The sequence below is a fragment of the Danio rerio genome, chromosome 14, assembly GCF_052040795.2.
Source record: "Danio rerio strain M-AB ecotype USA chromosome 14, GRCz13ab, whole genome shotgun sequence".
Classification (NCBI taxonomy): domain Eukaryota; kingdom Metazoa; phylum Chordata; class Actinopteri; order Cypriniformes; family Danionidae; genus Danio; species Danio rerio.
This window is the reverse complement of record NC_141034.1, coordinates 10,700,357-10,717,359: the sequence shown is the minus strand read 5'-3', so window position 1 is coordinate 10,717,359 and position 17,003 is coordinate 10,700,357. Positions and strand designations below refer to the sequence as shown.

The 17,003-nt window shown below is 35.7% G+C and overlaps 2 protein-coding genes and 1 long non-coding RNA gene across 5 annotated transcripts in view; 2 read left to right on the top strand and 1 right to left on the bottom strand.

Moving 5' to 3' along the window:
- Nucleotides 1–17,003, bottom strand: part of LOC147840770 (uncharacterized) — an 821,899-nt gene that overhangs the window by 331,204 nt on the left and 473,692 nt on the right. The window contains exon 2 of the long non-coding RNA XR_015507145.1: nt 8,450–8,733. This is a non-coding gene — a long non-coding RNA (uncharacterized LOC147840770). The remainder of the gene's footprint in view (nt 1–8,449; nt 8,734–17,003) is intronic.
- The window catches only part of il1rapl2 (interleukin 1 receptor accessory protein-like 2), a 596,834-nt gene that overhangs the window by 224,852 nt on the left and 354,979 nt on the right, over nt 1–17,003 (top strand).
- Nucleotides 1–17,003, top strand: part of commd5 (COMM domain containing 5) — a 432,514-nt gene that overhangs the window by 306,895 nt on the left and 108,616 nt on the right. The gene's annotated exons all lie outside the window — the stretch shown is intronic.

Genomic DNA, 17,003 nt, shown 5'->3' with positions numbered 1-17,003 from the left:
TGGGTTGTGGCTGGAAAGGCATCCGCTGCGTAAAACATATGCTGGGTAAGTTGGCAGTTCATTTCACTGTGGTGACCCCAGATTAATAAAGGGACTAAGCCGAAAAGAAAATTATGAAATGAAATTATGGGTGACGCAGTGGCGCAGTAGGTAATGCTGTCGCCTTACAGCAAGAAGGTTGCTGGATCGCTGGTCCGAACCTCGGCTCAGTTGCCGTTTCTGTGTGGAGTCTGCATGTTCTCCCTGCGTTCATATGGGTGTCCTCCGGGTGCTCCGGATTCCCCTGGTGTCCAAAGACATGCGGTACAGGTGAATTGGGTAGACTAAATTGACTGTAGTGTGTGAGTGTCTGTGTGTGTGGATGTTTCCAAAAGATGGGTTGTGGCTGGAAGGGCATCCGCTGCGTAAAAACGTGCTGGATAAGTTGCTGGTTCATTCCGCTGTGGCGACCTCAGATTAATAAAGGGACTAAGCCGACAAGAAAATAAATTACTGAATGAATAAATTAAATTAAATAGCGAGTGAGAGTTTATGTGTGTTTCCCAGTTAATTTTAATTAAGGGGCGACATGGTGGCCGAGGTGAATTTAATAAAACTAAATTGCTCGTTGTGAATGTGTGTGCATATAAGTGTCTATGGGTGTTTCCCAGTACTTTGGTTGCACCTGGAAAAGGCATTTACTGTGTAAAATATATGATGGATAAGTTGATGGTTCATTCCGCTCTGGCAACCCCTGATGATTAAAGAGACTAAGCTAATTAATGAATAAATAAATACAATAAGTTCAGTTATCGAAATCAGTCAATTCTTAAAATACTCTCAAATATTTAAACCAGTATTTGCAAGTAATTCAGTTCCAATATTTAGTAACAATTGATATGTTCATTTTCAATACAATGTGTTTCCACAGAGGTCTGTTTGAGCTCTGCTGTGGAGATAAGCCGTGTGCTCTATAAATGGGCAAAGCTGAATCTTTCTGTCTACAGGTTAAAAGTCATGATTTTCCACAGAGCCGGTAGAAATCGCCAGCGCACAATAAAATGGACAGTGCAGATTGCCTCTTGGTCATGCTATTATCAGCAAAACACAAACTGGCTCCTGGCTTTATTGTGTGAACTTGGCATCAATGAGAAATCAATGTGCTATCCATTTCAACTTAAATAGACTATTGTGGCTGAAATTTTCAGGATGGAAAAACGGGATTGTTGTTTGCGCTGCTAAGTTGGAGCAAACAGTCAATGCAGTCAACTCACCAACTAGTACTAGATCCAAATGACAGCACATGTGACCATTAGAAATGCTCAATGAGCTTTTGTCATTGTGCCCTTGCCTCTCTAACCTCCACAGAGACCTACATGCTTTCTGTAATAGATATACTATCACAGCGTTCAAGCATTAGTCGAACGACAGCTTGTTTGCTTGCATATTGCATATAAATTTAAGTATTAATATTTAATATAGGAGAACACATCATCAGTGCAACTGCTTTGAATAGCAAAGTAAACACATATCAGTGGTGTAAATTTAATTGGTCATTATGGCAAAACAATACTGCATTGATAATTATGCTCTTCATAGGCATATAATATCCCCAAACAAATCAAATGTGCTGTCTACAGAACAACCATTTGTACATGAATAGATTCTTCTCAGTGTAACATCTGCTTCTTCACCATCTTAAATATATTAATGACCCTGTTTTTAAAATGAAATAAACAACACTTGTGAAAGATAGCACTCTCATAGCTATTGAGAGACTTACTTCAATTTAACGGAGACATCTAGCTAGTTTAATGAATGTCAGATACGTGTTTTTTATTAAAAGTGGTTATTTATATGGAGAGAGACCATTTTTTTCTGTCTTTTTTCTTCTATTTTTGACCCATTGTGAGTAGAAGCAAATATCTATATTACGGTAATCATCATCATCATCATCAAGGATAGAACAAACTAATTAAAATTAAAACCTTTGATTAAAATAGATTTATTGGTCAACCTTCCATCATTTTAAAGGTGCCATTGAGTGCTTTGATTTGATAACTTAAATTAAATTAAATTGTAATCTGATATCTACATAATGGGTGTTTGCCTATTCCAAAAATTATATTATAACCACATAAATTAGCCCTAAAATGTTTTGATTAGGGTGACACGTTGGCAGAGTGGTTAGCACTGTCAACTCACACCAAGAAAGTTGCTGGTTTGAGTCCCAGCTGGGTCAGTTGACATTTCGTTGTGGAGTTTACATGTTCTTCCCGTGTTTGCGTGGGTTTCCTCCAGATGCCTTCCAAATTCCGAAGACATGCAGTACAGGTGAATTGAATAAACTAAATTGCCCCTTGTGAATGAGAGTGTTTGAATGTTTCCCAGTACTGGGGTTGCAGCTGGAAGGGCATCTGCTGTGTAAAACATATGCTGGATAAATTGGCGGTTCATTCCGCTGTGGCGACTGGTGAATGAATGAATGTTTTGATTTGACCATGTTTGAAATGGTCCTGAATGTTAATAAGCTCTGCTGTAATTCTCTGCAGCTAGTATCAGTGTCTGGTGCTCTCTCTCTCTCTCACACACACACACACAAACACAGAACATAATGTACATTGAACTACATGCAAAAAAACCATACTTGGGTAGATTGCTTGTTAAATGACAAAATTTTAAACTGAAGTGGTTGTAAGGTTTATTTTTGCTAGAAGGAGTGAGCCCTAGAAGGAGTGAGTGTTTATTTTACTCCTGCGAAATACAGTTAATTATGATTAAACTTGACAAAATAGTGCGACAGAGATGTTTTTAAAGTTGTATTTTGTGGTTTTAAAGTAAATAAAAACAGAGGAAGGAATTGATATCAACCGCTGCATAAAGTGTTTGATGTTATTGGCATTCTTTCACTCCAGAGAAATCATAGTAAGAGCTTAGTGATATGACACGATGCATAAGTGTGCTTTGAACACATATATTTAGCATTCTGCAGTGTTTGTTGCCTTATTACAACCACACATGGCACTTTTTACTATATACACATTAAACTATCTAAAGATACATTTAATGTAAACTACTGAATAAATTACAGTATTTTAACAAATAAGTTCACAATTATCATTGTTGAATGAAACATTTTGGCCAATCACATGCTAAATGGGATGTGCCTATAAATAACTCCCTGTGAATAGGTATATGCACACAGAGTTTTAATTTTCAGCCAGCCAGACCCAGAACTTCCGGTGAACTGTCTTTCCATTATAAAATTGCCACGTTTAAGGTCTGATTTCCAGTGGTGTAAAGTAACTAATTACGAATACTCAAATTACTGTAGTTTTTTCTCAGGAATTGTAATTTACTAAGTCATTTTAAAAATGTGTACTATTACTCCTCCCCCCCTCCGGCCCCGAGTACATTGTTCATGCTGTTTCAGTACTTTTCCTCCTCTACTTTACCTTAAGCTGCAGTGACAACTTTATTTTTCCTTGTCTATGGGGATTAGAAAAATCAGTCCTGTGATTCCTGTCCAATCAAAGCACACATAGATGGTAAATGACCTTATTAACTCAAGACGTGGTCAATTTAAAATTGCAGCAAACTGTTTGGAAGCATTAAAAAAATATGTCTAAAATCTATACTCCCATTGACCCCATATTTAGATACATGTTACTGATGAGAAGAAGATGACTGTTAATGTGTGATGACCGAAACGGCCATAAACAACCAGCAGTCACAAGAGTCAACATGATGTCAGATTGACATTGTACCCTAACGTCATCGGAACGCTGCATTTTGTTTGGGAATGAAATTCAGGTTGACGTCAAAACTTAGCGTCAGGCCAATGTCGTATGATGTTACAGCTTGACGTTGTGTGGTTGTTACCACTATGACATCTATTAGTTGTTGGATTTTGGTTCCCATAACTAATAAATAAATGTCAGTATTTGATGTCAATATTAGGTTGGTTTAAGATGTTGGCTTGATGTTGGATTTTTGTCACTTTCCAACACAACCTAAAGTCGACCAAATATTAATGTCATTTGACGTCATTATTGGACATCAAAATAATGCTGTCCTTAGATGTTGACTAGACATAAAATTTTTGTCACCTGACATCCCAACCTAAAATCTAACCTAATATTAACGTCTTATGATGTTGTGTGCCTGCTGGGCAACTAGATGCACTACAGAATGTTATGTTATCACACATCCACATTTACATGTAAATGTATCAGCTTTTTATAGTGTGATACTTACTACTCTTGAATACTTTTGAAAGGTCTTTTTACTCATTCTTTGAGTAATATTTACAACAGATACTTTTACTCTACTTGCACTACATTTTTAGGCAAGCAATGGCACTTTTACTTGAGTATGATTTTTCAGTACTCTTTCCACCACTGCTGATTTCTTTAAAAATCAGTGATCTTCATTGCCTCATATACATGATATGAAGTGGGTCTCAGACCAGACAAGAAGCATTGCATTAAATTTAATTTTCCCTCGCCATGACTTTAAAATATGACAATTGATTTTACCCCAGTATTTTTAATATAGCTTCTGTGCTAGCCTGCTGGTACTGACAGTGCTAGCACTTACATGGTCTTTTATCTCGTTTTATGCTTGAACAACTAATTGAACGCTTAAGTTTATTAAACTGAATGTATTTTACTGACATTATAATATCGATGTTGTAAAACAAACCTTATGAAATTGAAAATAGTCACATTAAGCTTTCCCAGGAAGTTTATCATTGGCTGAAAAACACTAGCTGTTTTATTTTATTTATTTATTTTTTTTTTGATTGGCCGTTTTTCTTTGTTATTTAACCAGGATTTTACACTAATAATGATGTTTGATGGTCACAGTATGCCATCTTCATATACTGAACTTGCATTATTCAGCTACAGTAAGTGACGTTATGCCCAGATTTTCATTGACACCTTTAAGGAGGCTCAGACTCTCTCACCTCATCTGACAAACTGCCAGACACATAGATGTGCTTTTGACACAGATATGCTTTTTAATGTGAAATTTTGCTGACCTGGGCAAAATGAGTAACTCAGTTGAATGTTTTTGCACAACAGTCTTATAGACAAAATCTGCCTCAGAGACAGAAATAAGACTTAATTTTCCAAGTCTGAGCTTAATGAAAATTGGTTTGAAAAACAGTTACTTTCATCTTCATGTCATTCTCTCTCTTGCCCACTCTCTCACACACACATACACATACACGCATATACTTTATATGTACAGCATGTAAAATAAGTATGGAACACCTCAAGAATTTTTCTGGTAAATATATTTCTAAAGGAGCTATTGAGATGAATTTGACCCATATTTTGGTAAAAAAAAAATTTTTAAATAAAATTAAAACAAACAGATAAAACAAAATATTAATTCAGAATTCTGAAATCTTTTTTTTTGTTTGTACTAACAATGGAATGAAACAAGGAAAAGGCGCTGAAATACTAAAATGTATAATTTGTTTAAAAGCCTTGTGAATTGAGTCATATGCATTTCCCAGGTGCACTTTTTCCCCAGAATTCAATAGAGTCTAAAAACTGTGATGGTTCTGTGAGCCTATTCTATGAACAGGAGATTGGCTGGGCCATTCTTGCAGCTTTAGTTTGTTTTCTGAATCCAGTTGAGAGTTACTTTTGCTGTGTCTGGGATGATTGTATTGCTTAAAATGTCCAGCCTGGTTTCATCTTCATCATCTGGAAAGTAGATGTTGGACTGAAGCAGCTAATAATAATTTACACTGACAAGGGGCAGGATTGCTGTCTAACTACTGAGGGATTTCAGCCGCTGTCTGGGCTTTCCATGAATTTTTACACCTCCTTTTTTCATGTGTTCATGGTTTATGTGCATGGATTACTTTAGTTGTTTCTGACAATCTGGTGAAACAATCAGGTGAGCAGCACCTTACATAAACATATTAGAAATATGTTTATAGAGGAAAATGGCAATGTGTTTATTTTTTTATACCCACTGTATATAACTGTTCATCAAAGTTTTCCAAAAAAACAAAACAAAAATTGAAAAAAAAAGTTTGTTCTTGCCTTAGGACAACTTTGATTATCCTCTATGATCCAATCTGTTATGTCAGTACTGCATTTGAAACTTATGATAATAACATTCTCCTACAAGTTTGCAAATTATGTTGGTATTCCTGCAACTGCATTGGCTTAGTTCAGGTCTTACCTATTAAAAAGTTATCAATTTGTATCAGTTAATGAAGAGTCATCATATTGATCAAAAGCACACTGTGGGTTACAAGAAGTCTCAATTTTTGGTTCTTTGCTTTGTACATTAGTTTATTCAATTTCCTTTGGCTTAGTCCCTTTATTTATTTTAGGTTACCACAGCGGAATGAACTACCAAAATTTTCAGCATAGGTTTTAAGCATAGTATGGCCTTCCAGCTGTAACCCAGCACTGGGAAACACCCACACATGCTTGCATTCACACACATACACTATGGCCAGTTTAGCTTATTCTATTTACCTATAGCGCATGTCTTTGGATTGTGGGGGAAACCAGAGCACGCAGAGGAAACCCACATGAACAGGGGGAAATGGGGCATGGCGTTGTTATGGGGGAAACACTAATTAATTTGATTACTCGTTACTAAAAAGAAGTATTGTCATCGGTAACGCCATTTATTTATAGTGGCGTTATTTCCATCACTGCTTATTTCAAAATGTAGTTGCTGAGGCCAGAAGTGTCATGCCAGTTCAAACCAAAGGGGTACATTACCATCTGATTTTTGAAGACACAATGCACATTTTTAGGTAAGGCAAGGCAAGTTTATTTATATAGCAAGTTTCATACGCAGTAGCAATCCAAAGTGCTTTACATAAACAGGAATAAAAGTACAAGTATAAGGACATAAAAAAATATTTAAAACTGATTAAAATGTTAAAACTGGTTTTAAAAGAATGAAAAAAGAGAAAAAAAGACATAATAGTGCGACCTGTGGGACACAGCACAGTGCTCATTCAGTAAAGGCACAGCTTAACAGGTGTGTGTTCAGTCTTAATTTTAATGTGCCTAATGTGGGAGCACATCTGATCATTTCTGGATTCCAGCAGCAGGGGGCGTACTAGCTGAATGTGGATCCACCCTGCTTTGACTGAACCCTTGGAATTTCAATTTTTTTATCCTAATGATCTGAGTGATCTATTTGGTTTGTTTTCAGTGAGCATATCTGTAATGTATTGAAGTGCTAGGCCATTTAGTGATTTATGGACAAGTAGTAATACTTTAAAATCTATTCTGAATGTAACTGGGAGCCAGTGTAAAGACCTGATTTTCTGGTTCAGGTCAGATTTCTGGCAGCAGCTTTCTGGATCAAAAAGCACCTTTTTGGGAAGGCCAGTGAGGAGTCCGTGCTGCCCTGCTGATGATAAAAGCATGAACAAGTCCTCACTGGAAACAAAGCATCTAATTCTTGCAATGTTTTTGAGATGATAGTATGCTGATTTAGCTGCTGATTTGACATTACTATTAAAGGGCCATGAAACCCCCTCGTTTCAGCAGGGTGTTTTCACACCTCTACTTTGGAAAAAGTCAGAAAAGTGGGCGTGTCCAGCTCTGTTTAGGGGGGAGTGTCGGAGGAAGAAAAGTGGGATGGTGTGGGAGTGTCTATTTGGGCACGCGCAAGTTTCAGAGTCAAAATACACACAAACACACAGGAGAAAGTAATGGTGTTTAACCTACATGGACATGTGTAGTCGAATTATTTGCCAAATTATTAAATGGTGGACTTTAACTGCAGTTTGGCTCTTTCATTCAGGGAATTCATTCATGCCCCTCACTACAAACGAGATATTTGATTCGAGGAACTGCTATAAGCGTGTATTTTTCATGCAATGTTTGATACCGCACGGCGAATGAGAGAAAAAAAAACTCAGCATTTCCCGGAAACTTAGATGCACACGGCAGGTAGTGTCAGAAAGCCGCGTGTGTTATTCCGGTCACAAAATGCGGTAAAAACCCTACACAAGGTTAAAGTTTGGTTGTGGTGCTAACATGTCTACACTCGGTGCAATAGTTTGTTCGATACGAACAAACTGAATAAACAAAGAGCACTGCTCGCTCACTTAACAAATCTGTAGAGACAGGACAATCACCAGCAACTAGAGCTGCGTCTTTATGAAGAGAAGACTACAAGCGAATCCGGATCTCAGCGTTTGCAGATGAGAACAGCTCTCAGGTAAACAATGTTCCTCCTTAGACACGTAAGTTATTGTTGTCGAGCGTCGCGTACACTGTTAATCCACACGTGAGTCTGAGCTCTCACAGAGAGAAAATAAAAACGAAACTTAACTGTAGCAAACTATAAAAGCAACACTTCACGCTTGTTTTGCCAACACAACGTGGTGCGTCTGTAAGCACTGTGACAGTAATGGATATTAATGAAGTTGCACAATAGAGCTCGCTGATTGGTTTGAACCAAGCCTTACTCATGCATTAATGTATCACACTGTAAGACGTAATAAGACTCACTCTGGTACAGACGCCCAGTCTGCACGCTGGAATACAACGCTATTATGTCATGGCCGTGACGCAGCTTCAAAAATTAGTTTCAAACCGGAAGTACGAATTTGCTTGAAATAATGCGAAAACAACCAATTTACACTTTTTAGTGAAATATAGGTGTCCTAATAGTGTTTTTAGCAGTGTGGGACACATATACGACTGTCAACAGCTCAAAAAATGTGTTTTGGTGTTTCGTGACCCTTTAAAACTCAGATCTGACTCCAGAATCACACCAAGGTTCTTGTTCTTATTTTTTTTTTTTTTTATTTATTTATTTTTTTTTTTGACCATTAGAGCCAAGGTATGCATTCACTTTGAGAACCTCATCTCTGTTCCCAAACGCAATCACTTCAGTCTTCTCTTTGTTTATGTGAAGAAAGTTTTGGCTCATCCACTTGTTAATTTTATCAATGCATTGGCAGAGGGTATCAATAGGCAGTAAGGCTAAGTAGATTTGACTTTGCCAAAAGCAATCCAAAGCAATCTCTTAACTTTTTGATTTAGTGTCTAATTTGAATGAATTCGTACAATCTAATTTGTACAATTAGTTTGATTTGCCCATCACCCAATGATGGTTTGGGGTTAGGGGTGGGGCTATTCTATATTTGGGTTATTTCTATTCATTTGATAATTATGTTAATGCACATAATTGGCAACTTTATTGACTTATTCTTAACAGCATTGCTTAGTAAATGGACTTTGCACCTTCATGTACCAGTCAAAACCATAATTAGGAACTTTACCATTAAAATACTTTTTTTTTAAATGAAAGAATTGTGTTTCTAACTACCCAGGGACTTGCCATGGCTGAAATGCTGTTATAAGTGCATCCTCTTTGTTTATCTAAAGTTTTTACTTAATGCTCACTGACCTGGATCATGAGCTCCGTCCATTTCCCCTCTCTCTCTTTTCACTTTTCTGTGAACCCTACACTGTATCCAAGCTCAAAATTAGAGTTTGATATTTGTATAATTGCATAGTCCCCCGAAACGTACGCAAAACCAAGAGTGAATTGTTTTTTTTTTAAAAACAGCTTAATATCATATTTAATACTTTATAGTAATCATATTTAATACTTTATAGTACTAAGAATTCTTCAAATATTGTTTTATTACACAGAATTTTGTGCCTGTTGATGCTGATTTTTCAACTACCAGGAGGTATTCCTAATCTTTCTATTCCCAGCAAGCGTTCTAATAGGTGTCTGATAGGCATCTAAACATAGTTGTCTTGGCTAAAACAAGGCAAAAAATGGGCTGTCAGTGAAAATCTAATAAACGTCTAAGAATAGGCCAAAACTAGACTAGTCATCAAATAAACAGAAATGAATGACTACACATATAAAGATTGTCCAATCTGTCTATTAGATGACTAATCTAGTTTTGGGCTATTCTTAGATGCCTGTTAGATTTTCACCAGAGGTGTAAAGAGTACCTGAAAACCATACTTGAGTAGAAGTGCAGATACCTTACTGTAAAAATTACTCCTTTACAAGTTACAAGTCACCAATTCCGATTTTAAAAGAACTTAAGTATTTTACTCATATGGAATGTAGGCTCAAAGAACACCAAGAAAGCTTTTATTTCCTAAAATAGAAATTAAATTGTACACCTCAATGTTTCAAAATGGCTAATCAAAATAGATAAAAAATATAGAACAAAAAGTCTCAGTCAAACTCAAATGTTCATAAAAGCACAATCTATTTTTCAAAAAAAAAAAAAAATTCTGAGCTGACTTTCACGTGATTCACCTCTCAGTCTCAAAGGGGTGCAATATTTTTTGATTGGGATGATTAGGATGATTAGGATGTTTTCTCTGTATTAAAATGAAACAAAAAGGAGCAGTGTTATTTTTCAACTTAGTAAACTACATATAAATTCAATGAAAAATACATCACAAACTCACAGCTAAATTCACCTGATGCAAAATGTATAATTTGAGTGATACATTTATTCATGTTGCACAAAAAAAAGTTAAGCTAAAAACATAGTCATGTCGCGGTGGTTTTTGCCATATGAGTAACTGTATTAAATTCACTAAATTTACATTAAATTAACATTAAATTGACTCTTTCTTCAATGCGTTTTCTCAAATTTGATGATAAATTCTTAAAAGCACTTATTTTTGTGGATCATGGCAAACAAAGTAGACACTGCATCCTGTAAGAGCCAGTCTGCATATCGGCAAATGAAAACATTTCTTTCAGAAGGCCATAGATGGTCATCAGTGCTGGCACTGCTTGATGTGCCGGCTTCGGCTTCATTATTTGCTTCAGCCATGTTGGTAATTAAACACCTGGTATTAGGCAAGCTGCTAATTAATGTTCACATGATTTAGCTCATAAATAGCATACAGTACCATCAGCACCCTGCAGATGGCGATATCGTCCGCCCAACAAGCCGTTGTAGATAAAGATGCCGACTTGTCGCGCACAATCACAATGTAACGAGTAACGGTAAGCGTCCGTTCAAATGTTGTGAAGTAAAGAGTACATAAATTTAATGAAAAATGTAGTCAAGTAGAAGTAAAAGTTGCTTATATTTTTAATACTCAGTACAAATACAAACTAACTAAAAAATAGTTAAGTAAAGTAACAAATTCTATTTACTTAAGTACTTTACACCACTAATTTTCACTGACAGCCCAAGTTTAGTCTTGTTTTAGCCAAGCTGTCTATGTTTAGATGTCTATTATATGTCTATTAAAAACAAAATTGTTTCCTGGGTTTAATATGTTTTGCGTATTTTCAATAAGTCGGCGGTTCATTCCGCTGTGGTGAACCTCGGATGAAGCCGCAGAAAAATTATTGAATGAATGTTTTGAGTATTTATACATTCTGTCATTTCCTCATACAGTGTTGTTGTGTGTCCTTTTTTATTTTTATATTCACCCAGAAAGCCATTTATCAGGGCATAATACTGCATTTTAAACCCGGATTTACAAATAAAATCTTAACTTGATGGCATACCATTTGATTTATTCAAAATGCTTAAGGATAAAGCTGGAGCGCTGCATAAAAACAGAATGATATTGTGAAATACATCCTTTTTGATGAAGATTTTGCAGCTTGTTACTCAGAGGAATGGAAGGTCATCCTACTGCTGAGTCAGGCTTTGAGATTGGCTCTCTGGGTATTATCTGGGCTTTCCTCTCACACATAAATTTGGCTTGAGCAGACAGACATTAATGCCTCCAAAACCAGAGCAGGCCACTATTCACTGGTCAGATGGACAGGAGGGAGTGTGATATGAAGAAAACCGATGTGTCAGCTTCAAAACTTCAAACACATTTGCACTGCAACATGCATTTACACAGAAGTCCCTCTTCAAAAACATGCCTGAAGAACTGACATGAAATGCTGCTAGTGAATTTCAGATCATTGCTTTGTGTGTACTTTTTTGTTTATTCTATTTTGTAGAAATTCTAAAGGCATAGTTCACCCAAAAAATGACCCTTTACTTCTTCCAAATACAAAAGTAGATATTTTAAAGAAAGCTGTAAACCTGTAAACTTTGACTTCCACAGTTTCCCATTGGTTTCCCTACTCTGGAAGTCAATGAGTACAGGATTTCAGCTTTCAAAATATCTACTTTAGTATTTTAACTATGCTGAAAGGGATAGTTCACTCCAAAATTGAAAATGTACCCACTTTTTACTCACCCTCAACTAATTCCACAACTTTAGTTTAGTTTAGTTTAGTTTAAAACTTGGTTTTCCTACTCTGGAAGTCAATGAGTACAGGATTTCAGCTTTCAAAATATCTACTTTAGTATTTTAACTATGCTGAAAGGGATAGTTCACTCCAAAATTGAAAATGTACCCACTTTTTACTCAACCTCAACTAATTCCACAACTTTAGTTTAGTTTAGTTTAAAACCTTGGGGCAATTCATTTCGACATGGTGGTGCTTCACATATAGTATAACAAGAATGACACGCTTAACACAATAAACATCAACACTTAATAGCAAGTTCAAAAAACAAATAATAGTCCATCGATTAACTACATTTATTACATAACCTAATTGCTTCAGGCATGATTTTTCAAACATCTTATTGTCCTTAGACAACGACCAACGGGCATCCACTCAAAATGTTTATTTAGGGGGTGTGTGCTGTCTCCTAGTATTTTATGTGCCTTCCTCAACACTTGCTGTTCGTAACAGTATGCAAGACTTCGCAGGGGAACTCCCAAAATCTTTGAACACAAATTAACGAAGCTTTGAAAACGATACTTGAATTTTATGGACAGTAAAGAAAACCAACAAATAAAGGAAAAGGACAAAACACTTTCAATAAATGAATTGTAAAAGGTCTTAAGAATAACTTTCTCTGCATTAAAAGAGCTGAGTTTCCGCAATAAAAACAGTCTTTGATGAGCCTTATTAACAATTGTGTATTTGTATTTTGATCAAATTTCAACCTGTTGTCAATAATTGTTCCTAGGCACCTATATTCCTCCACAACCTCTACCTGTGTGTCATTGATTAGCACCCTTTGTAGAGCAGGTGTTTTTTTGCCAAAGTTGATAAGCATTTCTTTGGTTTTTGACACATTCAGGTCTAGTCTCATTTTATTACACCATGAGATAAAATCATGCAGGACTGAACCATATTCCTGGTCTAAGTGAGAAAGCAAAGATAAAAGCACTGTATCATCTGCATATTTAACCAAGTACCTATTTTCCTGTGTACTCTGACAATCATTTGTATATAACATAAAAAGTACAGGTGAAAGTACGCAGCCTTGCGAGAGAGGAGAGCCTGTAGAAATATTAATGATGTCTGAGAGTGCCCCATTTACCCTAACTCTTTGTTTCCTGCATGTTAAAAAGTTCAGTATCCATAAGACTATACTATGGTTAAAATTAAACTGAGTGATACGTTTCTCCCCTAAAATAATAGATTGCAAACAATTAAATGACTTTATGATTTTTCTATCTTCTGCTGAATACAAAAAATTACAAAGTTTTGTCATGCGCAGATTGATAGGTTACCTAATCTGCTCCTTTGTCTCTACACGGTGCAAGAGATTGGTTGCTGTCGCCTGAACAGCCACTGAGCTTGCTTCACAGAGTTTTAAATGCTCAGTGTTCTTCTATGCAGTAATTTTGCAGTGCGTTTTTTTGGAGACCCTTGTCTTCACATGTGTTTAGATCTGCTATGTGGGTTATTTTACAGTATGCTTATATTATACAGTGCTCAGCATAAATGAGCACACCTCATTCTGAAAATAAAAAAAAAACATTTTTATCCATTTCTCAGTGAATATAGATCATATATTTTGGTGCATTTGAACAAAACAGATTTACTAAACAGATATATTAAAATTATATTTTATTCCCTGAACATCTTTAGAATTGAAAGATTATACATTTGAATTCATGAAAAATATTGCAAAAAAAATGCACAAACTGCTAATTCATTTTCTTGTCGGCTTAGTCCCTTTATTAATCCGGGGTCACCACAGCAGAATGAACCACAAACTTATCCAGCAAGTTTTTACTCAGCGGATGCCCTTCCAGCCGCAACCCATCTCTGGAAAACATTCACACACACTCATTCATACACTACAGACAATTTGGCCTACCCAATTCAGCTGTTCCGCATGTCTTTAGACTGTGGGGGAAATCGGAGCACCCTGAGGAAACCTACGCAAATGCAGGGAGAACATGCAAACTCCACACAGAAACACCAACTGAGCCGAGGCTTGAACCAGCGACCTTCTTGCTGCGAGGCGAGTGCTACCCACTGCGCCACAGCATCGCTGCAAACTGCAAATTTCTTCCTTTTTTTTTTGTTTTCATTCCAGAGAAATACAATTCACAGCATCAGCAGACATATGTCACTTTTACAGTTTTTACTGTTTAAATTCCCCAATCTGGGACCAAAAAGAAAATATAAATTTCTTCATAACAGCAACAGAACATATCCCTTTGCCTTATTTTTCATTATCTTAATCAAAACCATATACAGAGAAAAAAGAAAGATAATAAAGAATAAAGGGGGGGGGGGGTAAATAAGTCTTAAAATTCTATAGAACAAAAACATTAGTTCGAATGGGAGTAATGTACTCAATCCATTTAAACCATAAGTCAACAAATATATCTATTTGGTTGTGTACACTGTATGTTATTTTCTCCATAATTAATATATTTTTCAAAACATCAATTACATCTTGCAATTGTGGTGGATTAGGTTTATACCAGCATCTAGTAATGGCATTTTGTACTAGCCAATGTGTATACTTTATTTAATTTTTTTAATCTATTTATTTAAAGTTATTTCTATATTTATTTTAAATTGTATTATATATATGTATATATATGTATATATATATATATATATATATATATATATATATATATATATATATATATATATATATATATATATATATATATATATATATATATATATATATATATATATATATATATAAAATTTATCACCCTGTCATCTGTTGTATGTTTTCTAGAAGACTAGTTATATGTATGAGTGGTATGGGTGGAGGGTTTTGGGGTTAAATGTTTAAAAAAGTGTTCAAAGGAAAAAAAAAAAGCAGAAATTGGACATTTGTATACAGCAAATGCTATTCACTTGTGTTCAATAAATAAAGTTTACAAAAAAAGAAAAAGAAAAAAAAGAAAATCATACTAAAACTTTTAAGTGTCTTTGTTAAACAATTCTTAAAAGTTCAACCATGTGCCTGCAGTGCCTGTTAGGGTTATGAATCAACCCCCCCAAAGAGATGCAAGCAAATAAATAAATTTCTTCTGCATTTGCACTTGTTTTCAAAACCACACCAACAAAGTTGGCCTTCCATGCTACAGCAGCAGCTTCAGGCACATTTTATAACTGGAAAAAAATCAACACTGGATAACAAACAAAAGAAAAACATTGCTTAAGCTGCATTATTCTTAAAATAGCCCCCCAAACATAATACAGCTATCATGGTTACAAATGGTTACATTACACAAAGTGACTTCACGGATACTTATTTCACTTGATTTTGTTATTGTAGGTTATTAAATTTGAATGAATATTCAGTGGCTGAAATGAGTTTTCTGGGCAGGGTACAAAGCTCAGGCATCCAGTAGGAATGTGAACTAGCTGCTGCTCCTCCAAATGGAAAAGAGCCAGTTGAAGTGAGGCATCTGGTCAGATCGCCTTTGGTGGAGGTGTTCCAGCCATGTCCAATTGGAAAGACACTTAAAGGACATGTAGACTGCCTTTCTTAACCTGTTGCCAAATTATCATATAAATAATCAATTTTATTTGAGCACTGCTATCCAGATCTTAAGAAAACATAAGCTTTTTTGACATTCAGATATTATTTAAAGTTTTTTTTTTTCATCACTAGCGACAGCAACCTTTAAATACTGCATTTATCACTGCCTTAAGGGAACACTTAGCTTTTTGGGGGGGTAAATGGGCACATTTTACAAACCACCTAGATTTAAACAGATGAGTTTTACCCCATTTAATTAATTTAGATGATTTCCAGATCGACGTGTTGTAACGAGTGCTTATTTGAGTTACTGTTGTCTTTCTATTAGCTCGAACCAGTCTGGCTATTCTCCACTGACCTCTGGTATCAACAAGGCATTTGCGCCCACAGAACTGCCACTCACTGGATATTTTCGCTTTTTCTGACCATTCTCTGTAAACCCTAGAAATGGTTGTGCATGAAAATTACAGTAGATCAGCAGTTTCTGGAATACTCAGACCAGTCCGCCTAACACCAACAACCATGCCACATTCAAAGTCACTTAAATGACCTTTCTTCCCCATTCGGATGCTCAGTTTAAACTGCAGCAAATCGTCTTGACCATGTCTACATGCCTAAATGCATTGAGTTGCTGCCATGTGATTAGCTGATTAAAAATTTGCGTTTGTGCAGTTGGACAGGTGTACCTAATGAAGTAGACAGTGAGTGTTTTAGTGATAAAACTTGAATTGGACTTAAAAGAAAAAACGAGTTTAAGTTGACAAGTTGAACTTACTTGATGAATATAATTGGTGTTCTGATATTTGTAAGTATAGAACATTGAGGGCCAATCCAATTATATTTTTGTAGATATTCCAGTTGCGTTAATTTTTTGATATAGGCCTATATCGGGTTATCAAAATGATAGAATGTGGCAATATGATTGTAACTGTACTGTGCATTTACACAGTGGCCATATTCATCTATGTAAACACAAAAAACAACACTAACATTATAGCAGACTCTGAGAAAAGGTCATGAAGGACACTGAGAAAAGGTCATCGAGAGTGGTTCTGGAAAAATATCAGTGTCAAGGGCTTTCTAGCCCTTCCCTTTAGCCCTACACCTTCAAGCTAAAGAGAATTGGGACACCCCTACCCCTCGTTCTGAGCATTCAGGTCATTATTGCTTTTAATACAATTACTATTACCATTAATAATAATAATAATAATAATAATAATAATAATAATAATAATAATAATGCTAATGC